The sequence below is a fragment of the Grampus griseus genome, assembly GCF_964374135.1.
Source record: "Grampus griseus genome assembly, chromosome: 2".
Lineage (NCBI taxonomy): Eukaryota > Metazoa > Chordata > Mammalia > Artiodactyla > Delphinidae > Grampus > Grampus griseus.
The window spans coordinates 29,561,704-29,586,166 of record NC_139018.1 but is presented as its reverse complement, the minus strand read 5'-3'; the positions used below and the strand labels follow the sequence as shown (position 1 = coordinate 29,586,166).

At 48.0% G+C, this 24,463-nt stretch overlaps 1 protein-coding gene across 2 annotated transcripts in view; it reads right to left on the bottom strand.

Moving 5' to 3' along the window:
• DPF3 (double PHD fingers 3) overlaps positions 1-24,463 on the bottom strand; it is a gene marked incomplete at both ends in the record, with an annotated part of 255,039 nt that overhangs the window by 152,394 nt on the left and 78,182 nt on the right. The window lies entirely within an intron of this gene.

Here is a 24,463-nt window from a genome sequence, read left to right as displayed (position 1 = left end):
CGGTTACACTGTTCCTCAAGCTGCCCTTGAAAGAAAACCAAGTTTAGTGTTTGTTATGGACTGAATTGCATCCCCCCCCACACCCGTGAAATTCACGTGTTGAAGCCCTGACCCCACAATGGATGGTATTTGGAGATGGGACCTTTGGGAGGTAATTAGGTCATGAGAGTAGAGCACCCAAGATGGGATTATGGCTTTCTCTCTCCCTCTCCCTCCCTCTCTGTCTCTGTCTCTCTCTTTCTCTCTCTCTCTGCCATGTGAGGACATAGCAAGAAGGCAATTACCTGTGACCCAAGAAGAGGGCCCTTACCAGACCTCACCTAGACCATGCTGCCACACTGATCTCAGACACCCCAGCCACCAGAATTGTGAGAAATAAATGTCCGTTGTTTAAGCCACCCAGTCTATGGTTATTTTGTTATAGCAGCCCCAGCTAAGACAGGGTTTCTTATATAAAATAGGAAGGGATATAGAGGATTTTAAGAGAGAGATTCAATCCCCTTCCTCCTCATTCTGTTCTCTTCCAACAAAAACAACAATAATAATACTATTAACAATGGCAATTTTAACTCAACTCAATATTTAATATTTGTCTTCCCTACTAGACTACAAACTCCACGAGGGCAGGGACCACATCTGCAGGGCCACTGCACACAGCCATTCAGATTTCACACTAAACCACACCAGGCGCACCTTTCATATAAACTCCAGTGTGAATCGTACTGGAGCAGGGTAACCCAGCAGCCCTGCATACCTGGCTTTTTTAGTGGTTCACCTCCAGCATCTAGCACAGAGCCCAGCACACAGTAAGTGTCCAATAATTCTTTGTTGAATTGCTTTCAACAACTCATATACCACTAACTTATGGCAGGAGTTTCAGTCAGAGCAGTAAAGCATATGGTGCATGCATGGTCTTCTGAGTTTTTTGCACATATAGGTTGGGGATTTAGATTACATGACTGTCTACTTGCAACTTTAAAAAAAATATTAAAAGAATGTTTGCAGGCACTTCCACTTAGTTCTCAGCACCCGGCCCCTGTTCCTGCAGCAGTCTCCTGACTGCAATCGCTACAGCTCTTCTCCTACCCAGCTGACAAAAAGAAGTCTCCCTCGAACCCAGTTTTCAATCTTGCATTCCTCAGTACAGAAGCCAAGATGGCTCCCAAGAGTGCCAAATTCTTTTACTGAGCTGTTAAGGCCCTTGGAGAGTCTTGGTATTGAGGTAGAAAAGAGACTTGGAATCAGGCAGATGAGTCCAGCTCCACTGCTTACTGGCTACACGAACCTGGGGCAAGTTACTTACTCTCCTTGAGCCTAAATTCTCCTTCCCACAATATGGGTACATAGCTCCTACTTCAGCTCCAAGATAATTAAATGAGAACCTCTGACTCACAGAGGTAAATGCCTGTCATCAGTGGTGATTCCTCTCTCCTTCCTTCAAAGAGCAGTGTTTTCTGCCACTTTATGACTTGACCCTCTGCCTGAGCAGGCTAATGCCCTCCATGTGACACACATACACACAACAGTATCTTTGAGGTTGTCAGGTACCCACACAAACCTCCAACCCAAGACATTAGGCAGCAGGGTGGTGAGGCACCAAGGAGAGCATCAAGGAGAGCAGAGTAGATGCTGCACGATGACCTCAGGAGTCTAAAGCCTGCCCCAGGTGCAGAAACCACATCTGGCTTGTTTGCTGCTCTATCTCCAAGCCCAGCAGAGCTTGCTGTGTTGGGTTGATGATGAACGACTGAGTGGATGAATGAATGAATCCTTATCTGACCTTCCTGCGTATATGAAGCAGACAGGCCTTCCCTGGACCCCAACAAAATACTTTACTCAGAACCCCCCACCCCGAGTCTGGAATTCTTGCCTCCTGTCCTTGGCCTGGTTGACCTTACCCTGTTCAAGGGCTGGCTGAAGTTCCACCTCTTCCAGGAAGCTTCCCCAGTTATTCCTGCCAATGGTTCTTGCTCTCTGCCTCTCTGAGCTCCCTAATTGTCTCACTCATGTTTGGCCAGTCTCTACCACCGTCCTTCTCTCTCCCCACCCAACTGGATTATAAACATCTTGAAGACAGGGACTAAGAGTTATATACTTCTGTGCTACCCCACCAAGCACAGTGCTGAGAATGGAGAAGCATGTGATAAATACAGATTGCTTGTTTGAAATGTCACGCCATCCTTAGCAAACTCATGGGAGCTTCACAGTTGGGGGATGCTGAGGACCTTCTTTCTCCAGATGATAATGAAGTGAGCCTGAAGTTACGTGGCTTCTCCAGAGCACAGGATTAGGCATCTGAAAACAGATTTCCTGTAAGTTCAAATTCTACTGAATTCTCTTCATCATCTTAAAAAGGGTCACTTCAGCTCTTGAGATTGTATTTCTCCATCTACAGTACTCACGCCAAGATGCAAAACATTCCTCTTCTGTGAACTCTATAAGAAGCTCACTGAATATTGTGCTGTGCTGTCATCAGATCACCCCAGGAAAACTTGCTCCTCTTCTGCTGATGCAGGAAACACCCCTTCTGTGCTTATCAAGAATGCCGTCACTCCACCTTCCAGAAGAAGGATCTAGGGCAGAGGTTCTTAAACTTTGGTTTGTATCAGCATCAATGCGGGCAGGAGGGTGGGGTGGCATTGTGCAATTCTGATGCTGGAGGTGTGCCTGTGATCCAGACATCTGGATTTTTGACAGATTCCCCCAGTGATTCTGAGAAATATGAGACTCACTAATTGAAGGACAGTTCCCCCAAACTCCAAAGCAAGGGCAAGAACAAGAGAACCCTGTGATGCTCTTCAGCCATGTTGTAACAGCAGAGCAGGAAAGCCTGGTTAACTGACTTTAACTCAGCTTGTTTTGTTTCTGTGGGAAATGTTTTTCAGGCAGCAGACATGGATTAACCTGGCAGCACTCACCTGCAGCAGACGCGTCCCACAGAAGTCCGCATCTCTCACAAAACATCCACAAGGCCTGGTCAAGACAACCGTACGGAGATCCTGACTTCCTTAGGGCGGTCACTCTGGAGGCGACTCTGACCTTCCTAACATCACAGGAAAGGCACCTGGGGAACGAGGGTATCGCCTTGCAAAAGCCAAGTCAAACGAAGAATTTGAACCCTAAAACTCCCATCGTGACTTGAAATGCCGCTCAGTCTGACGTTCAGGCCCGCTAGACCCAATAAATCCCTTTTCCGGCATCTGCTCTGGTGAAGATTTTTCAGGGACTTATTATGCAAAGCTGCCTAAGCAAGACAGAATTTATATTGAGAACCTGGCCATGATTTCTGAGCTGCCACTGGGTGTTCTGATGACATACGCAACTTGGGGTTGAAGTCAAGGGGCAGCCAAGGACAGGAGACTAGAGGTAGGAGAAAAGCAGTGTGATTCCTTCCAGTAAATAATGGGAGACTGGGGCAAGGGGAGTGAGAAAAGGGGGATGCTCTGGGCGGGGAGGAAGACTGTAGCTTTTCTTGTATCCAAGGTTTGCCTTTCAAATGCATCCAGACTTGACAAAATAAATCTGTCCTCCAGAAGCTAAAGAATGTGTAGAACGCAACCAACTTTCAAAAGTGGGGGGGGGGGGGTGCTTTATCTAGGGTGAAGCAGACCTAGAAAGAAAACACACACCCACCACAGAAACTTCATTGATTAAGTAGTTTTAGTTTCCCTGGTTCATAGACTAAGTCCTTTCTGAAATCCCAGCTATGTGCTGGACACCAGTATGCTGTCCCCTGAGGGTGATGGCCAGGAGAAGCAGCCCATGGATTAGAGACAATTCTCGGACAAACACATCCTTAGACCCCATCTTTGCTGCTGGAAAATAAGAGCCTCAGTGCTGCCCTCCCCAGTAAAGGGAATATTGGTCTGGCATTTAAAACACAGCCACAAAGAACACATCCTCTGTAGTCAATTCTCGATGCAGCAGTCCAAGGGATCTTTTTAAAATGGAAATCAGATCACGACATTCTCCTCCTTAAATCCCTCCAATGGCTTTCACTGCACTTAGAATATAATTTGAACTCCTTCCCGTGGCTACAGGCCCCCAGACTATCTGGCTGTGCCCACTTTTCCTGCTGCATCTTGTCTCCTACCCCCCTTCCCTACTGGACTCCATCCTCACTGCACTTCTTTCTGTCTCTCTAATAAACTAAAATCATCTCATCTCAGGCTTTTACACATGCTATTCCCTGTTCCTGGTATACATTTCTCCCAGATCTTCTCATGGCTGGCTTCTATTCAAAGAAGTCTTTTTTCACTCACTGAATCTAGGGTAGCCCAACCTATTCCACTCCTGCTCTAGCCTTTACTATCTCATACCCTATTTTGTTTTTTCCACACTATTTACCGCTCTAAAAAAGTCTCTGGGGCTTCCCTGGTGGCTCAGTGGTTGGGAATCCTCCTGCCGATGCGGCGGATGCAGGTTCGAGCCCTGGTCCGGGAGGATCCCACATGCCGCAGAGCAATGAAGCCCGTGCTCCACAACTGCTGAGCCTGCGCTCTGAAGCCCGCGAGCCACAACTATGGAAGCCCGCGTGCCTGGAGCCTGTGCTCCACACAAGAGAGGCCACCATGATGAGAGGCCCATGTGCTGCGGCGAGGGGTGGCCCCTGCTCGCCGCAACTAGAGAGGGCATGCACGCAGCAGGGAAGACCCAGTGCGGCCAAAATAAATAACTTTAAAAAAAAATAAAAATATAAAAAAGTCTCTGCTTTCTCTTGGCCTGCTGATCACCTCTACATAACAAAATTGTGAACTCTGGGCGAGAAGGACCTTTATCTCCCTGATAACTGCATCCCCTACACCTAACACAGGATTTGGCACATAGGAAATGCTTGTCAGATAACGCTGAAAAAATAAATGAAAGATCCAGGCCAACCTGCAGCACAGAGTTTGGAGGGTATGGAAGCCCAGCCTTCCAGAGGGCAAGAAGGTCAGCGGACTGTGCCCCCAGCACAGGCAGTGAGAATCACACCGCCACCTTCTCACTTCCGATCCTCTCACACACCCGTGACAGTGGGTGAGGGACCAAGTCTACTGTCCATACCCAAATCCTGCTCATGACCCCACAACGCCACCTATACAACCCAAAGCCTGGAGAGAAGTGGGACCAAGTGGATAAATGCTGCCATTCATGGTATCAGCCACTCCTTTCTATGCCCAAAAAGGACTTTCCAGGACTGATATTGGCACCATAAACTAGTGGTGGCCAGAAGTGGTCCCCAGAGTAACTTACTCCAGTTCCCTGAAAGGGCCTCTCTCTGAATTAACCTCCTCTGTGTGTACGTTCTCAGAGAGCTGACCCACATGTCCTCTTCCAGAGCCCCAAGCCCACCGGTAGTGGCAGAGGCAGGAGCAGCGTGCGGGTGGGGAAGCACTGCTTGATGGGAAATCAATGGGAACTTGAAGGTCATCTGGAGGGCGCTGTCTCCCCATCATGCACCTGCTGGGATGGGATTTGTGGTCCTGACCTCGCTTGGAGACCTCTGCCCTCCTGTCAGAGTTGGTTAAAATCAGCCTGCCGAAGCAAACACCCTGCAGACCAAATGATCTCTGGGCCGTCCTTCGAAGGGACATCAAGCCAAACAAAGAAGCACTGAGTCTCATTTAACCTGCCACAAGGTTGAGAGTCACCCCAATTTCTCTTGGCAGCCCCCTGGGAAAACTGTCCCAGGCCTGCTGCTTTTAGAGGCACATACTTGTAAACCTTTTAATAAAGACAGAACAAAGCCAGGCTAACCGAGAGGCTGGTCATGTCTCCAAATTTAAATTCTCTGGTGGAAAAGGTAGAACTGTCTTGAAAACTCAAGACCAAAACTGAAAGGTGAGTGCACTCTAGAAATACCTAAATCTGCCCTCATAACCTCTGCATCCCAGGATAATGACAAAGGATACCAAAACCTCCACACTGCTTAAAGGAAGTCTATTTTTCTTCCCATCCCAACAACTATTAGGAAACATGACTGGATTTAGAACCTGATTCTCCTTTCCTCATGGACCTATTTTCCCAAGTCCCCTTCCTTCCTTCCATCTTTCCTTCCTACCTCCCTCCCTCCCTCCCTCCCTTCCTTCCTTCCTTCCTACCTCCCTTCCTTCCTTCCTTCCTTCCTTCCTCCCCTCCCATGCCTTTCCTCATCTTCTTCCCCCAGTCTTTCCACCTCATCAAGAGTCAGTTAACATACAGAACAGGAGAAAAGCATTCAGCCCACATCTCCAACCCAAAAGGTGAAGATGAGTCTGGCATAAAAATGAGGACGAGACACCCTCAACATATTTATAGAAGGATGACAAGATGATAATGATCATAAAAATAACAGTGGCAAGGTTTCCATTTGTTGGGCACTTACTATGTGTGCCAGGCACTGTTCTCAGCACTTTATATGTATAATCTCATTTCATCCTCACAACAACCCCATCCTTCTATTTCCCCCTATTTCACAGATTAGGAAACTGAGACTCAGAGTTTTAAGCGATCTGCCTAGGGTTTTAAGTGGCATTGTGAAGACAGAAGCCCAGGCAATTTCAGTCTTGCTCTCGGCTGCTACACTATCAACCTCCCACAGGGACACCACCGCCCTTTCACCGTGAGTTGAGCCTCCAGAACTGGAATGACTTGGACAATACGTCTTTTTTTGGAGGCACCTGGTTTCTCTAAGAGCATCACCAATTTGCTGGGTAATCTTAGCTACTTCTCTTTTTGGGCCTCAGTTTCCCAAACTGCCAAACAGTCCAGAGGTAAACTTTCCAATCACAGAGTCATCCTCAGTAACTCAAGAAGTAGGTTGGTTATGGGGCTGCCTGAGAAGATACCATCAGAGAAATACAAAATGTCATGGTGTAGTTTAGAAACCACAGCCATCTGGAAGGTGGACAAGTGGTGATGGACTCTGAGAGGCCCTGTGGGTCTGAACATCTACTGAAGGGAGGAAAAGAAAGATGCCAGGTTATCATAAACTAGGGTCAGAGTTAAGAACCCCAGAGCGTTAGAGACCGTCTGGTCTGATGCCTTTGTTGTACTGCAAGGAAAACCAACAACCAGAAAGATGAGGTGACTTCCTCCAGTCACACAGGGGCAGGGCTGAGAGTCAGTCCTCAGCCTCCAGGCTGCCAGTTCAGGGACTTCTCCACTGTTTACAGTAGGGGTCCACAAACTGCAGTCCCCGGGCCAAATCTAGCCCACCGTGAATTTCTATAAATAAAGTGTATTTGGAAGACAGTCACACCCATTCATTTATGTACTGACTGTGGTCACTTTCATGCTATTGTGGTAGAACTGAGTGGTTCCAGTGGAGATCGCACGGCCTGCAAAGCCTGAAATATTTACCTTCTGAATCTTTACAGACAAAGTTTGCCAACTCCTGGTTTACAGTATAAGCCTTGAATAATGAAAAGACTCCACCTTTGGAATGAAAGAAAATAGAATGGGAGGCCAAAGAGTCTTAAGCAGATAGTTTTACAATTATCCCAGCTGGGTACAACTTAATAAAAACCCATAAAACAGTTAATAATAAGGAAAACAAGCACTAGCTCACCCTACCTATTTAATAATTATCATTAACCACAGCAAGTAAAACTCATCACTGAAAATTTTTTTCTAGCCTCCCTTGAAAGTCCTTTTGCACTTAGGAAATACTCTCGGCCAATGGGCAAAATGATACTTCATACAATTGCACAGACCTCATTTCCTCCTGATGAGTTAAAGACTGTTGCTGAGGCAGTGGGGGAATTGAGAGCAGTGCCCCTCCCTGGGGTGCCCTCTGTCAAAGAGGAGGTGTTAAAACCCACTTGTCCCCCTTACTCTGAATAAAACCGTCAGGAACAACCAGGCACAGCAGAGACTCTCATTTATGCTTCCTCTGCCCCTGGTGCTTCCCTGCCTCTCTCATCCATCTCTCTCTTCCCCAGAAAGTGATCAGAATCAGCATAAGGCTGAGAGAAGCATCCCAGCCCTTGGCTGTTTTGATGAGGATGGTCCAGCCCATGGAACAGAGGGATGGTGCTTGGCCCCTGCTGGGCTGAGGTGGGAATCGAGGCTGGACCTCCGTTCTAGGTCAGAGTTGGAACTTAATCACTGGGGGTAGGCAAGTCTCTCAGCCTCTCTGGGCCCTGGGCTCCCACCTCTCAAATGGAGAGAATCATCCTCACATATTCCAAATGATGGAATATGGACAGAGCCCAATTAAGGGACAAGGCAGGTCAGCCAGGCAGCACCCTGGGTCCAATCTCTAAGTCATAGTAAAACCCCACCAGGAATGTGGAAAGTTGCAGAGGCTTATATTTACCAGCACTATCTCAGGCAGAGAACTTCAAGAAGTAGGACCCAGTCTTTGTGGAACAGTCTCGGTTCACACCGAGGTCCTGGCATAACTGCTAATAACTCCTGCTTTCCCTCTCAGAAGTGCCTCTGCTTGGCTGATAAATGATCAGGTCACCCTACTGATAAGCTGTTTAGAGTCAGAGAACAGTGAGATTCCCCCCACCCAGAACATGGTCAGTGATGGCAGTAAATGGGCTTCTAAGGAAGACATGTCCAGTTCGGTCAAGAATTGGGGTGCAGGTCATGGGCCAGAACTGAATTGTTTGGGACGAGAAAGGAGAGGTTGCCTCCAGTGACCCGGCTTCTCTGGTGGCCCCTCAGCCAGCCCTTTGCCTCTTCTTATATTTGTTAAATAAATATTTAGAGAATATCAGCCCTGGAGAGAAGAGGGGGCTTCAGAAAGTACTGTAAGACCAGCGATGTACCAACAGGTACTTACCACCTGCCTGCACTGCTAAGTACCTGATCTACAATCCCCAGGACCAGGTCCAGTCCAGGCCCTTCACTGAGCCCAATTCTGACTCGTTCTGGGGACCTGGACCCAAGTGAAGCTCAGAGCCTCCTTTTCTTCTCAGAAACTCCTTCCCACGGGGGCTGCACCTCATCTACCAATTCTGCTCAACCACAGGGCCGTGGTTGTGTTGTGGGAACTCCGTCATTAAGCGAGCTGAGAGGCAAGCAAAAAGAAAGAAAGGAACAGAAGAGCCAACTTGAGCCAGAGGCTGACGTCTGTGGGGGAAGAGGGACGGGCAGGGCAGCTGATTAGAGAAAAGGTAACAGAGGAGGAAGAGGAAGGGGAGGAGGAGGCCGGGGACAGGAGTCAATATAGCAGAGAGGGAGCAGCCTGGAGCACCTGCCTGCCCCACAGTCATCAATATCTCTTCTGAGGACAGGTTATCTGGGGAATTTATGCTCTCTAATAATTACCTTGCAGAGGGTTACACTTATCTTACCAGAAGAATCTGCCAGTTGCCAGACAACACAGGGTTCTGGTTAATTCCACCCACCCTGCCCTCCACCTCTACCCAGCCCTCCCAGCTCCCCAGCTCCAGTCCTCTGACCTCTAACCTTTCCTCGCCTCTCTGGCCTGAGGGAAGTTGAGGGTAGAAGAGTCTCAATAACTTCCAGCAGATTTAAAGGCTCACTGGAGCTGACCGAGGAGGTTGGGGGGCTGTCCCGTGTTGACAGACATGAGAGATAAGTTGAGGCCGGGCAAGGGGTTGCAGCAAAAGGCTACACAGGCAAAGCAGAAGCAATGTTTTGGGGCAGACTGATCTAACTATTTTTGTCTTCAGCTGACTGATGCCAGCAGATCTGGTTAGCATTAATTTTTTTTGTCTTCACATCCCTCCTCAAAGCCTTCTGTCCCCACCCGCAGCGCTCCAATGATGGCTCCCTCCAGTAATGGTCTGGCCATTTATGCAGTAACCATCATATGCTGCCTTGGGGGGCCGGGGTCTCTATAAACACATGTCCCAGCCCCAACTGGGAGGTCCTGAGAGCAGGTCTTGGTTCAAGTCCCCTTGTGCCAGCATCTGCTCCTGAGTCTCAGCAGTACCACGGACCGGGCCAGGCACTCTTCTAAGCGCTTTAGAAATAGCGATACGGACTTCCCTGGTGACGCAGTGGTTAAAAATCCACCCAAGGCAGGGGACACAGGTTCGAGCCCTGGTCCGGGAAGATCCCACATGCCGCGGAGCAACTAAGCCCGTGCGCCACAACTCCTGAAGCCCGCGCACCTAGAGCCCATGGTCTGCAACAAGAGAAGCCACGGCAATGAGAAGCCCGCGCACCGCAAAGAAGAGTAGCCCCCGCTCGCCGCAACTAGAGAAAGCCTGCGCGCAGCAACAAAGACCCAACGCAGCCAAAAATTAAAAGTAATTAATTAATTTTAAAATAATAATAAGTGAAAAACACAGATGAAATCAAATTTAATAAAAAATATTAAAAAAAAAAAAAGAGGGCTTCCCTTGTGGCGCAGTGGTTGAGAGTCCGCCTGCCGATGCAGGGGACACGGGTTCGTGCCCCGGTCCGGGAGGATCCCACATGCCGCGGAGCGGCTGCGCCTGTGAGCCATGGCCGCTGAGCCTGCACGTCCGGAGCCTGTGCTCCGCAACGGGAGAGGCCACAGCAGTGAGAGGCCCGCATACCACAAAAAAAAGAAAAAAGAAAGAAATAGAGATGCATTTCATCTGCACAATGGCCCCGTGAGAGAGATGCTCCTCCTATCCCCCATCACAGGTGAGGACACTGGGGCTCAGACAGCTTAAGTCATGAGCCCAAGATAACCTAGGGAGTGGCCGAGTCAGGATGTGAGCAGGCCATCTGTCTCAGAATCTCCACTCTTCAGCATTCCACTCACACTGCCTTGACAGTAAAAGTTTGCTGATCCATCGGAACATTTTATATTGTACCTACCCACTTATTTACAGTACTCTTTTCTAAAATAATAATTTTTATTAAAGTGATAATAAGAACAGCCATCAGCTAACAGTCATTGCGTGTGTGTAGTTGCACATGTGTAGGTGCCAGTCCTCCCGTGCACCCTGCAGGGAGACGCCATTATTGGCCCCATGCTCGGCTCCAGCCTCCTGTCTGCCCCAGAGACACCAACTTCCTCCTGGCTCAGGGCCTTTGCACCTGCAGCTCCCTCTACAGGCGCCCTCTCTTCATCGTCACAGGGCAGGCTGTTTCTGCTGCTTCTGCTCCGCTCAGCCCGCCCCCTCAGAAAGGCCCTCCCCGAATTCCTGACCCACAGCGCCCATTCTTAACCCATCTCTCTGGTTTAGGGCCTTTTCAGCACCTTGCCAACTATCAAAACTTATTTTACTTATATTTACTTACTACCTGTCTTCCCCCCACTAGATACGTCAGCTCCCTGGGAGAAAGACTGGTCTGGTTTGCTCACCCCAGCATTCCCAGTGCCTAAGACTGGGTACCTGGCATAGAGGAGGCACTGAATAAATATCCCGTAGGCACTGTATAAATGATATACCGCTGGGCCTTATGGAACACACGGCGGCTGCTCAGCTGGACACTTTCACGTAAACCCTCTGATCTGTTCAATTTTCATTTATTGAGCCTTTACAGTGTACCAGGAATCTTGCTGAGTACTTAGCATTTCATTGTACCCCACTATGAGAGAGAGAATGTCTTTACCATCCCATCTTACAGATGAGGAAACTGAGGCTTAGCAAGGTCACACATTCACCCAAGACCACACAGAAGCAGGGTGAGTTCAGTCCCCATTCTGTCTGCCTCCTGAGTGTCTTGCACTGGCCCTTCTAGGTTCTCTCTGCCATACTTCTTCGGGCTGAGTGCCCCCAGGAGTCCTGTATGATCAACCACTTGCTCCCTCCCCTCTGCTTCTGGTGGCCTGGGCCAGCGGCAGATCAGAGAGAAGAAAAAGAGTGAGATGGGGTACTTAATTCCCCCAGTCGCCTCCTCACTGGGTCACTGTGGGGTGGCTGCAACATCTACTGAAGGTCCCAGCTCCTGTCGGGCAGCCCTCTCCACACAGCTACCCCTTGCCATCCCAGTGACCTTCCCCTCTCCCCTTGACCTCGTCCTGGGGTGCTGCCATCCCCTTGTATGTTTCCCTGTCTGCCTTTTCATAAATAGTCATCTTATTAAACACTCCTCGTTTCCTCCGCGGCTTTCTGCTGGAACCTGAAACACAGAAACGCCTCCTCCTCCAGTCCCCCCACCATGGTCACTGCCCCCTCTACTGCCCCTGCTCACTGCGGCGGCCTCCGCCAGGCCCTTCCTCATGGCCTGGGGGCTGTCTCCCTCCAAGACCTATAAATAAACGTTGACTTGCTGGCTGGAAGGTTTTCCTGTCAGCCTCTGCTCTTTGCCAACCACTGAGGCAATACTGGGGGGAAAGGGGCGCTCCAGGGCAGCCCTGCAAGGGCCACAACAAGCTGTTGCCTGGGACAAGAACGAAAGCAGAGGTTATCGGGTCCAGGGTAGGGGTCTCCTTTGCTGGGCTCAGGCTTCTCCTGGGCAGGCTGCTGGGGATCCTGCAGATAGGCACCAGTGACTCAAACAAAGCCAACCTCCCAACTTCAGTGATCACAGTACCACTTGTCGGGCCACCACAGTGCGGCAGGTACAGAACTCAACTGCCATGTGCAGACGTTCGCCCTAAAATCAACAGATGAGGAAACTGCAGCTCAAAGAGGACAGAGCATTTAACCAAAGCTACTAAGTGGTAGAGCTGGCATTAGAATACAGGCCAGTCCAAGGTCACAGGCTTTAACTTCCCACCAGTCCACGCGTTCTCACAGCCCAGCACTTCACTCTGCAGGAGCGCCACAGACGCGAACCCAGTCCAGGCAGGCAGCTCAGAGTCACTGGCCGCCCATGGCCAGACGGGAGTCGGGTGGAGTGGGGTATGGGCTAGGGAAGGGTGTGGAGGGCCCCGTGCTGCCTGGAATCACTTTGTCCAAGGGGCACAGCATCGCTTGGCCACAGCGAGCACTGACCAGCCGGGGGTCGGGAACCTGCAGAGCCAGCAGGAAGCTGTGTGCTCGTCCTGGGGCACACACCAGCATTTCAACAAAACCCGCCGCAGGCTCGGACCTTCCACACCCCTGCCCTGGACAGTCATGAAGCAACCGTGAAGGGGAAGGTGGAGGGACCAGGTGGAAACAAAAAGGGAGGAAGTCTCCCTGCTGTGGGACCTAATATTCTCCATTCCCCCAATTCAGGGACTAAAGACCTTGTTTCTTTTTTGGAAGGCAATGGCAAAAAAACACATTTTTGGTCTTGGGAGTGATTTTTTGGAGGACACGCACTCATGAGGATGCACACACACACACACACCAGCTCTGTCACCACACAGCCCAAAATAGTCCACGCTTTGGTCCTGGCTCCTGGGCTCCTGGAGAACCCAGCTCGGCACAGCCTCCTGACCTCGGTCCACATGACTACTGGCCTGCTCGTTCCCCAGAGTAACAAAGCACTCCCAGGGCCCGGCAGCAGTGACACCTGCTCCTGCAAACCATTCCACCCCACAAGCTCGGGTGTCGCCATGGCCCTGTCTGATGTGTCCTGACAGGACAAGGTCCAATTAGCAGAAGCCATTTCCAGCGACCCAGCGTGAGATGGGGCCCAAACCTCCAGAGCCGTCCTGAATCTCGTCTCCCCCAGTCCCTCCAAATCTGAAACCACTGACGTGACATCTCTAGGTGAATGGCTCCCACAGCATTTTATAGACTGTTTGGAAAACAGCCAGACAGAAAATGTCCTTTAAAAATATATATATGTATTGAAACACACAAAACTCGTTCTAAATCTGTGTACTACTGTAATTTGAATACTCTCACTCTAATCAGAAACACTCCTTGCCCTTCCCTTTAAACACCAACAATTTAATCTCCCCTAAAGATAGGAGAATGGCAAACATGATTAGACCCAATTAATATACAGAGAAACTGAGAACAAAAGAAGGAAAATCAATAGAATTGCCTTGCTCTGACCAGTGCTGCAAATGAAGTCATAAGTTGAGGGAGATTTGGAGAGGAAGGAAACCAAAACTGTCAGACAGCAGTCATGAGGCAATTTAATGAAGGAGCATCGTCCCATATGAACTGGCTGGGCAAAGAAGACCACTATGGCTGACAAGGCATTCCTGGGGATGGTAGGAGGGGCAGAGGCAGCTGGGGTCACTTGCCTTCTATTCATTATCTGCCATGAGGTTCATCAGTGGTAAACCCTCTCTCACAAAAGCAAGACATAAAAGAAAGCAAAAGGGAAGACGTATCCACACAAGCTGGCAATCTATTAGGGACGTGGTAATTTCTAAGCAGGCAAAGGCCATGTGGGCTCCCCTGACAGCTTCACACTAAGTTTAAATCCATCAACGCTCTCCTCCCTTCTCTCTTCCATATTTCGGGAGGAAGAAAGGAAATTAATAAGCCCACACCCAACTCCCACCCTAGTTGGGCCCTTTGGAGCATCCAAAGATGGGGTGAGAGAAGCCCCAGGAAAAGGGAGACCTTGAGAGATCACCATCCCCACCTCCTGCTTGGTGCCTGGAGCTCTGTTGGAGAGAAGACACCAGCAAACTCAACAAGAATTTAGTTGGGCCCGCCCACAAGTCCAGGCACAAGATGCTAAGTGAGATAGCCAGCTCCATGTTATTTTTGCACCAGCAGGAGTAAATTCCTCTCTGTCCAGCTGGGTTTCCTAGCAGCCCCTCAGTCTACCCTGCCACGCCTGGATGGGGGTTCACAAAGCTGCTCCTGGCCTATCTGAGTGACAGCCATTCATTCATCGAGCCAGTAAGAGTGTCAGGAGTGCCGACTCCATGCATGCCACACCACTGAGAGGCAGCAAAGCATTTCAGTGAAGGGCTGGGCGCTGGCCTTAGGAGGCCAGGTTTGATTCCTGGTTCCTCATGTATCCGTTGTTTGACTTGTTGACCTGAGCTTCACTTTCGTCATCTGTAAAATGGGGATAATAGGACCGTCTTCGTAGATCACTGAGAACAGATGACATAACCTCACTGCGAGCAATGAGTAAATATTAGCTGTTGTTACTATGAGTTGGGGTCTCACCTCCACTCGCTGCTACCACCAGTGGCAGAAAAGACAGCTGGCGTCACTCTCAGGCAGGACTGTCTGTTCCACTAGGCTCTCTGTCCACCAGGATGAAGAGCAGCAGAATGTATTAAAAACTAAAACAGCTCAATGCCACTGGCTCAGATAGCACCTCCACCACCAGTCAGCTGTCTAGCCAATAGGATCAGTGCTCAGAAGCTCAACCGTGAGTGTGTGGTTGATTCAGTACAAACCATCCGCACCAGCAGGAACCTAACTCATAGCACAGATCTTCCCAGTGGTGGGTCAAGGGCTTCTATCCCCTTTGCTTAAAGGGCACTTGGTCACAAAAGAGGAAAAGGCCTTCGCAGGTTGGAACTTTGGAATATTCAACAGGACATGTGAAAAGGTGGTACAGTGGTTTCCTATTGCTGCTGGATGTAACAAATGATGACAACTTAGTGCCATAAGAAAACAGAAATTTATATCTGACAGTTCTGGAGGTCAGAAGTCTGAAATAAGTCCTAGAGGGTTAAAATCGAGGTGTCGTCAGGGCTGTGCTCCCTCTGGAGGCTCTGGGGGGAATCTGTTTCCTTGCCCTTTGCCCCTTCTAGAGGCCGCCCGCATTCCTTGGTCTGCGGCCCCTCCCTCCACTGCACCACTTTGATTTCTGCTTCCCCTGTCACATCACCATCTCTGACTCTGATCCTCCTGCTTCCCTCTACAAGGACCCCTGTGACTGCGTCGGGGCCACCCACATAATCCAGGATAACCTCCCCATCTCGAAGTCCTTAATTTAATCACATCCACAAAGTCCCTTTCCCCATATTCACAGGTCCCAGGGGTTAGGGTGTGAACATCTTTGAGGGGCCCCTAGTCTGTCTGCCAAAGGTGGGTTCTGCTGCAAAGGGCACTGGAGAACTGTTACAGCAACAGTGAGACTGTGACGAGTAAGGTTCCTCCCTAAACTCAAGAATACTGAAGGTGTACACCTGAAGCTTATACACTATTGTACATCAACTATAGTTTAATTTTTAAATAAATTAATAAATAATAAAAATTAAAAGAATATTGAAGATGTCCTACTTTGAGGAAAAAATCCAATTAAAGTGGAAGGCACATGGTGCCTAAGGGCACAGGCTTTGGACACCCAGCCCTGGCTCCATTACTTAGTGTCTGTGTCAGCTTCTATTTCTCCAACTAGAAGTATGTACTAACTTACCACTTATATCATAAGGAATAAAGAATGAAACACACCCTTCTCTCTACGCTGGGTTCACAATAAATGTTTAGTGAATGGCAATCAATGAGCTACCCACTGGTCCCATTGGTCAGTTACTCTGCTCTTATCAGCCCAGTCACTAAATAAACCAGTTTGACATGAACTACTTGACTGTCAGCAAATACCAGCAGGCCCTGTCAGGCCCTAGGAAGTGGAAGGGCCACTCAGCCCAATGCAGACTGACCCTATGAGGCCAGAGGGGCCTCAGCAGAGACACCCAAAGACCTAAATTCATGCTCAGAATTTCCTAGTCGGGACATAGTCCAGAAACAGGGATCTCAGTTTACTTTCTGCAGAAAGAAGATGAGTGTGAGGCCCAAGTACTCTTCTCTTCCACAAACTCATACTCCATTCCCCTATGTGTCTTTTTCTCTTACAGATAATGGCGTATTATTTTAGTTTGTATTGTGATCAATTTGGGCTGCAGGTTACAGTCAACAGTTCCCATTACGAATCTTTCTACCTTCCCATTTTGTAGATGGGCAAACTGAGGCCGGGACCCAAAGAAAAAGGACTTTATCTTACAACATCACCGTGAGTCACTTGATTCCTTCACTGAAGTATCTCAAGTGAGGTTAAAAAGAGTTTTAGAATTTGAATCTCAGCTCTCCTGCTAAATTAGCTGTGTGACTTCAGGAAAACTGTATAACTTATCTGAGCATCCCTTTCTTCATCGGTAAAGGAGATAGGAAAATTTGCCTTTTACATGGTTGAATGGTTAAATATCACAAAAAACCCTCAGCATGTCGGATCTATAGAGTCCTTACCATGTTTTAGACACCTTGAGAGGCATTGTGCATATTAATTCATTTAATCCTTACAACAACTCTATGAGGTAGGTTTTGCTTATTATTATTATTATTTCTGTTTTCCTAGAAAGTAGACCTCTTTGGGGCAAGGATATTCTTTACATCTTCAGCCCCTAATTCAAATACGCTGTGAGTGCTAAATGTAATCTATAAATACTGTTGCTGATAAAAAAGAACTGAGAGGTCAGTTGAGTCTAGAATCATCCCCAGAAGGTTTTGTGAAGGTAGAATCTGAAAGGTAGGTAGAATTAGAGAAAAGCAAAAAGGAGAGAGGGTAGGTCTTCCCAACAGGGTGAGAAGCAAGGCATGTAGGGGATAGGACTAAGCACAGCACCTGGATCGGACACTAAGTAAAACTGCCTTCCTGCAGCTGCAGCGTCTGCTAGGATACACTCATTGACTTGCCTTGGCCAGTAGAATACAATGGAAGCTAGGCTGTGCCAGTTCCAAGCCCGGGCCTCAGGAGGCCTTGCAAGCTTCCACCCTGCTCTCCTGGAAGCCTGCCTAGTTGCTTGGCATGTGAGGAAGAGTGGGCTAGCCTGTGGGAGGGTGAATATAGATGTGGAGCAGAGAGAAGCCATCCTGGCTGAGGCTCTTCTAGTCCAGCCAGCCCATAACCTACTCAGCAGCTGACCAGAAACACACACATAAGTGAGTCCAGCCAAGATCAGAAGAACCACCCAGCTGAGCCCAGATCAAGCTGTGGACCCACAGAATAGTAAGCAAAATAAATGGTTGCTCTTCGAAGACACTAAGCCTTGGGGCGTTTTGGTAAAAAGCAAAACTAATAGGAACCAGTGTCTCTTTCATCTTTATGTCCTCAATAGCCAATACAAGGCCTGGCATATAACAGTTACACAGTAACTGCTTCATGAATAAAGTATTGAATCAATAAAACTGTGAACTAATGAATGACATGCTGGAAAGCTGAAACTATGTCAGATCGCATAATTCTATTGAGATACCTTGGTTTAAGGAATCTTCTCAAATTGGGTTATGAGATACCTAATAAGAAGACCCACTTCCTTTCTTCTTCTCAGTCAACATTCTTTTTCACCAAGTTTAGTCAAGTGAAAAAGAAAGTTTCACCTGAAGTTATAATGTAGGGTACGGTGATTAAAAAACCAGACTAGTTGTTTAGAGATTTGAGTTCTAGACTCAACTTTTCCAATAACTGCAAGACTTTACTAATTCTCTTAATTACCATTTCTACCTCTGTAAAATAGATATTAAAAGGAAAATGACCCTCCTCTGTCATCCCCTCACTGAGTTGTTGTAGCAAATGAGATGGAGTGTGAAGGCTCTTGGGTGCTTTTCGCCATCAATAATTCTACTTCTTACTAAGCAGAGTTTTACTTATTGACAGTTTCAAGTGCTTTTATAAATATATCCTTCTATAAGCTCCATTTACCCTTTCTCTATCTTTCTTCCCACATTTTGCTCTCTGGTAGCCATCTTTTCAACAACAACAAAAACAAGGTAGGAAACAGTTAAAATTATCCTTGATGGTGAGGGGAAAACTGTTGCTCAATCCGAGAGGTGGTATTTCTGGCACTGAGGATTCCATGTGACTAAGGTCAAACCTGACACCTGCCTGATTTACTCTCCGGGACCAAAGTCCCAATAGAGAACTCTGGGTCCCCACTAGGCCACACCAGGGGCTGCCAGCTGCTGAGGATACAGCCTGGTCCCACTCCTCTTCCAGCAGCTTCTGCCCAGGGTGGAAAGTCAAAGTCTCCAAATTCCAAGTAGGGCTCTTCCAACAGCCTCAGTTTCTGCCTTGGGCCCAGTCATGGGATCAGTGTAGCCGAGTTCCAAGCCCAAGTCAGGCACTGTTGAAACGAGTCTTGGCGACTCCTCCTACAATGGCAGGACCAGGTTGGAAGTTCACAGAGTTCTCTGAGCACTTTGTGACCCTCTTGGTTTACTGCCCTCTCCCAAACTGCAAAACCTTTGAAAGTCATAGTTCTGGGGTGAGCATCAGGTTTCCTTAGACCCAAGCATCTCGGAGCATAGAGGACAGATAGGCTGTGCCCACTAAGCCCTGTGCTACACTCATCCTGTGCCTGATGAGGGCTGGACAGAGGTCAGGAGTGGTCGCTACTCAAACCAGGCGGGTAGGGCTGAAAGAGTAGACAGCTCTGGTCCTGCTCAGTGTCCTGGGTCTCGCTCACAGAGACCGTGCATCAACCCATCCCCCCTGTGCTGGGCATGGGTTATCTGTCTGCCAAGCTGCCATTCCACCTCCTTCCAGTAACAACACTTCCAATTTCCTCTAGGGAACCAGCTTTCCCCACCATCAGGTGAGTAAAATCAACCCAACTTCATCCCTCAACTTTAGAGAGAGGCTTGTGACCCAGCCCTGGCCAGTGAGAAAACCACCTCCCCAGGCCTTAGTGCTTGCTTCAAAGATGAATGAACACGTGGTCCAGGGCAGGCAAATTTGGGCCAGACTTGGAATCGCTGTGAGAAAGAGGCACTTACTTTCTCTTGGTATGGAAAGGCTAACACACTGTATATGCGAAGCTGCTGGGAGACCCCCATGAAGCAGACCTCTCTGCAGAGGAGATGTAGAGAAAAGAAGAACCGAGAGGGGAGGTGGAGGGAATCCAGGTGACCTAGGTGAGCCCCTAGATCCAGGCCCAAATGAAGCAGATGTGCTACCGAACTTTTAGTTGCATGAGCCCCTACATTTCTCTTCGTGCTTAAGCAGTTGGAGTTGAGTTTCTTGCCATTTGCAACCTTTAAAAGCCGTGACGGATGCACATTCCAGAGTCTGGTTTTACTAAGACACTCTAGACAAGGCTGAAGAAGAGGCCAGGGGCCCCATCCAAACAGCTCTAGGCCACTCCAACCCAAATGCTTTTGAGATAAAGATGGTTCACTATGGCCATCAGGTGCCACACATCAAACCTGAGGGGTCAGAGCCAGAGAATGTTATATACGGCAGCTCAGTAAACTGCACTCTCCAGCTCACCACAGTCCCCACCACTCCCTATTGTATTTAACAAGCCCATTTTCCTCATTTACTTTACCTGCCTTGTCTCCTTAAATGGATGGATGGATGGATGGATGAATGTATAGATCAGTTAATCAACCAATGGATGAATTGATGGATGGATGGCAGATGGGCAGACAAGCAAGTGGTTGTGTATTTGCAAACTGAGCCTACCTACAAATAGGCATGAAACAAAGAATAATAACTTCAGGCCACTGCATTCAGGGATCACTTGATAATATGGGACAGGAAATAACCACATGCTTAATTCCATGTGGCTTTCGTCTTTGGAACACTAGGGGACAAGACTCTCTGGGTAGCGTTCACCCCACAGTCATTCTCCTCCCTCCCAAGCCAGGGTGGTTAACATAATCCCACCAATACTGCAGCACAAGAAGGAACCATTCCTGGCATTCACAGGCAGCTACATCACATGAAAAACTGGCCCAAGGCAGTGGCCTCTCGTCAATCCTCAGCATCTACTCAGATATGGGCAGCAGCCGCACAAACAGAAAGAATTACTAAGGATGCGGGCCCTGTGCTTTGGTGGCTGGACTTGGAGTCATCGCAGGCAGATGTCCACAAATGTATCTGTGAGGCTCGGGCCTTGAAGCAAAGATATGAGGAGTCCAGGGTGGCTATGGAGGGACACTAAGTGGCTCAAAGAACTGAGAAAAAAAAACAAAAAAACAGAGAGATAGCAGCTAGAGAGATAAAGCTCAGAGCAAGGACAAGGCCTGTTCCTCTGCCCCCTGGCTGAAGGCGTCTCCATGACCTCAGGGAGGTAACTGGTGATTCACACAGAACCACACTGTGAACCATTCATTGTGGTTGTGTATGCTCACAGGCAATCACTTAGGAAACCATATACCATTCACTCCACTATGAACCACAGTCCCCCTTTCATTGTCTTTGTGAAGTCATCACAAAGTTCTGAGCAAAAGAATCTTTCCGGGGATTACTGCGGGCTGATCCCATAACCAGGTAGGTTCAGCTGTCTCTTTGCTTGGGATATGGACAGACCAGGAAAGCAGTACCCATACTCAACGCACCTGGACAAGGCACAGTCGTGCTGGGTAAGCCACCACAAAGGTGAGACACAAACACAAAGTGTGAGGCTCTGCATTTCATCTCTCCTTACAGCCAGGAAATGACTGCTTACAAGAGTGGGAGAAAATAGAGCTACACACATAACTGGTCCAAGGACATAAAAGAAGGGTAGCTGCTGGGGGGTAAGAAGTACTAGTTTCCTTGGGAATAACCCTCAATGGTGTATACCATCCCTGTCAGGCATCCACCTTCAGGATGACTCAGTCCCAGAGCCCAGGAATCACAAGCATCGAATGAGCCATGTAAAATAAATTGCCACAGAGGAGCAAAGGGAATGGCACCAACAAATGGCAGCATGTGGGTACCAGTCAGCAAATGTGCCATTGCCTGTGGCTAACAGGAACAGCTGGTGTGCAGGACTGTCATTGGCCCCCTGGGACACTATGAAACAGACGAGGCCCACGGTCTCTGCCCTCAATATGCTTGTATTTGAGAGAGGCTACAAGACCAGTGAGTATACAGTCACAGTAAAACACATACAACCTGGGAGTCAGGAGACCTGGATCTCACCCCGCTCTGTTGCTTTGGGTGTTTGAAGTTTGTCACTAAGTTTTCTGGGCTTCAGTTTCCTCATCTGTAAAGCGAGACCCCTCACAGCTGGTCAGTTCTGAGTGTTTCTGGTTCTCAGATTGGCTGATCTCCAAGGACTTGCCCAGTGTTCATACATTATGCTTTTGAGAGTCATGTAGAAATCAAAGTTCAGAGTTAACTTCCGGGATTGGGCGCAAAGGTGCTGAGCCCCCAACCCCTCGCATCAGCACACACCTCAAGGCACAGGCCCCCAAGCAGCCCCAGGCCTGAGACACACTTTTGATTGTCGCTGAGCACATGGACTTTCAGCCCTGGGTGTTTGTTTTAATTCATCAGGAGGAAAGAATTTGGATTCTTTTTAAAATATACACAAAGGGAATACATTTGTTTATTTTACGGAATGTATTTTCAGATACAACCGGGTGAGAAGCAAGGCTAAAGACCACTCTTTTCTCTTGGCTCACGAGAGTACAATTCCTCCATGGCGATTTCTCCAAATGGCAGAGATTTTCAGTCTCCTGTCTTCTGATCTGTCTCGTTCGCTACCCTGCTCATGGGGAACTGTCACATCATCCTTCGGGACCTCGGCACTCCAATAACTACATCCTGCCACCATCTGCCTTGTGGGGAAGCAGGGTACCTGCCCACTGCCCACCTTTCGACCTACCCTGCCCTGTAAGGCCACCAGATAAAATAAGGATTCCCAGTTAAATTTGAGTGTTAGATAAAGAACATAAATTTTTAGTATAACATTTGCCTTTCCAGGTGGCAAGACTGAGGCAGGTTCCTTCCGAGGATAGAAAAGATCTTCTCTCCTTCTAAGCGTGTTTACAGAATCTCAGCCCAGTGGCCCTCACGTCGCCTGGCTTCAGTGAAGCCTGCCTTTGCTTCTTTAAGGGTGAACTGTGAAGGCCATGGCCTCTGAGGTTCACGGTAACATAGGTAGTCATCCCATTCAGATGCCAGTGGTGGTTGGTCAAAAAAAAAAACTGCTTATGGCTAGAATCCAAAACATTTCTACACATAACTACCAGCCTCTGTGCAGAAGAGTCTGGTGAGAGGGGGAGGTGGGAGAGAAGGAGAAATGTGAGACAGGTATTACCCTAAAAATCTCCAAGGGAGATCTCAGTCTAAGAGATCTCACTACCCTTAATAAAAAAAAAGAAGGAAAGAAAGGTGTTGCCTGGCAATAGCTGACACATGGGCCATGAAGATCTGGTCCTAATTTCTAGCTTCAAGAGACAAGGCCAGCATGTCCCCCAACCCTGGATTCCATAAGGGTTGAGTGGGCCTAACAACACCTGCAAATCTTTCACCTGCCTACATGAGCACCTGGAGTGGAAGCTCCACAAGGGCAGGATTGGTGCCCTTTTCTTCTCATCACTATATACCCACCGTCTAGTCCAGGACCTAGCCTCATGGCAAACACTCGGTAAGCTTATGTTGAATGAGTGGATGAATGCCCAGTTATCCAATATGTCCCAGAAAGTAACATGAGCTTTGTAGCGCAAGGGCTCTGAACAACTCAGATGTCCAGTGAAAGGGGTTGGCCTGGATGATGCCTGAGGTCATCTGCAATACCACGAGCCCTTGAGCCATCAGACTCAGGCAAATAACTTCACTGAAACAATTTTTTTTTATTTTAAAAATCATTTTATTACTTTTCTTAAAAATTAAATATGTAAGAGGAAGGTAAAATAACCATTTCACCCTAACTAAAATATGATTAATTACAAATATTTTAAGTAAAAGCAATGTGATTAAACATGATGTTTTTTTCCTTGAAACAATTCAAAGATCAGTTCTAAATTCAGTTTATTTCAATACTTGATTCTAAGGGTGCTATGAGCTGAATTAGGTCCAAATTCATATGCTGACGTCCTAACCCCTAGTGCCTCAGAATACAACTGTATTTGGAGATGGCACTGAAACAATTTTAAACACTTCCTTCAACACCCCAGCTCAGCGTCTCTAGCTGAAGTCCTCAAACTAGGCCCAGTGATAACCCCAGGAGGGAAGAGTATAAAGAAGCCAAAAATGGGAACTTGGTGAAGAAAATAAGGGATGAACAACTGGGGGAATAGGGCACAGGTGGCTAGGGATCCAAAGAATGGCATAAGAAAAATAATTCAAGATGCAGCATGGCTGTCCAGGACATACACACTCACACAAGCACAAAGATCCTCCTTCTAGATCCACACTGCATGCCCCCCCAGCCCCATCCTATCACTCTATGACAGTGCTTCTTTGTGAAACAGAACAATAGCTACATTATGCCAACCTATAATTATCCTAGGAGAAGCGATAGTAAAGTCAAGACATTGCGTGAACACTGGGATACTGGAGACCATCCCACAAGAACAACAACAAAACAACAACAATCCACAAAATCCCTAATTTAAATAAAGACTGAAAACTGCCCACGCCGGTACCCTTTCACATTTATCTGAGGGCAGGATTTTTTTTTCCACGTAATTATCTAAGTACAAGGACTTCTTTCATTGGAATTGATAAAGAGTATTGGGGGAAGGAGTGGGGAGTTTGGTTTTTTTTTTTTTTTTTTTTTCAATAAGGAGGCAGAATGTAGAGGAAGCAGTCAGGGGGTGGGGCATGAGAAAACACCAAGGATAGGGGATGACACACAGGAATGTGGGACAGGGGATGACACAAAGGTAGTTGAACCTGCCTCTACTCAGTGAACCCATTCCACTTTAATAAAGAGATGCCATTTCACTACTCCAATGAAACTAGTTTCCAGGGAGTTTGGTATAAAATACACAGAACCCTGGATGGTGTCATGGAAAAGACAGCGACCAAAACAAAATCAGAATACTGAATTCTCACCTCTCTGCAATAACTAGTTCTTTCCTTG